This window comes from Octopus bimaculoides, chromosome 2 (assembly GCF_001194135.2).
Source record: "Octopus bimaculoides isolate UCB-OBI-ISO-001 chromosome 2, ASM119413v2, whole genome shotgun sequence".
Lineage (NCBI taxonomy): Eukaryota > Metazoa > Mollusca > Cephalopoda > Octopoda > Octopodidae > Octopus > Octopus bimaculoides.
In genome coordinates, this window is record NC_068982.1 from 17167038 (window position 1) to 17167786 (window position 749).

Below are 749 nucleotides of genomic sequence, written 5' to 3' on the forward strand. Positions count from 1 at the left end.
AATGCCACACACTAGACTTCCCCAAATAAACACATTTTAGTACCGAATGCGAGGAAAAACAACTTTTGAAAGAAACCAACATTTTTTTTCTCGCATTCGGTACTAATATGTGTTTATTTGGGAAGTCTAGTGTGTGACATTATTCTGTAATAATGCCCTTTATATATATATATATATATATATATATATATATATACACACACATACAAAGGCGTGACACATATAAGTTAATTCTTAAAATCATTAAAGTAGTTAAGTTTTAGGGCTTCATAATATAGATTCCGTTCATTGACTGGCAAGCAATAAAATTAAGCAAAAGTCACATTACTGACAATATAAAACAACACAGCATACCTTAATACGAGGCGTAAACCACTTGAAACAATTAAATTAACAGCGAGCAACTGCAGAGTTGCACATGTAATAAATCGTTTTGCCAAGTCTTTTGCAGGAAGTGACGTCAATTTTACATGCGCATGGCTTTTTAATTACTGCAGCTTTGGAGAACTTTACATTTCTGGATCTAAATTTAAATATATAAATAGATCACTCTGTGGCTCCTTGACCAACTAAAAAAGCAGCCATCGATAATTTATCAATATACTGGGTTTGGGGGCTAAATTTGACAGTTTGCATTAAAGGAAACACAATATTCCATCCAAAAATAAAAGTGTTTTAAAAAGATTTTTTAAATATCAACTACAATTAGTGGTTTCCAAAGTGGGCGGTATTACCCCCACTCGACCCTG

The 749-nt window shown here is 32.7% G+C and overlaps 1 protein-coding gene across 1 annotated transcript in view; it reads right to left on the reverse strand.

The window, feature by feature from the left end:
* Positions 1–458, reverse strand: part of LOC106879433 (arsenite methyltransferase) — a 38499-nt gene extending 38041 nt beyond the window's left edge. Inside the window, exon 1 of the mRNA XM_052975128.1 lies at positions 355–458. The gene's annotated coding sequence lies outside the window, so the exon portion shown is untranslated. The remainder of the gene's footprint in view (positions 1–354) is intronic.
* Positions 459–749: the final 291 nt, after the last annotated feature.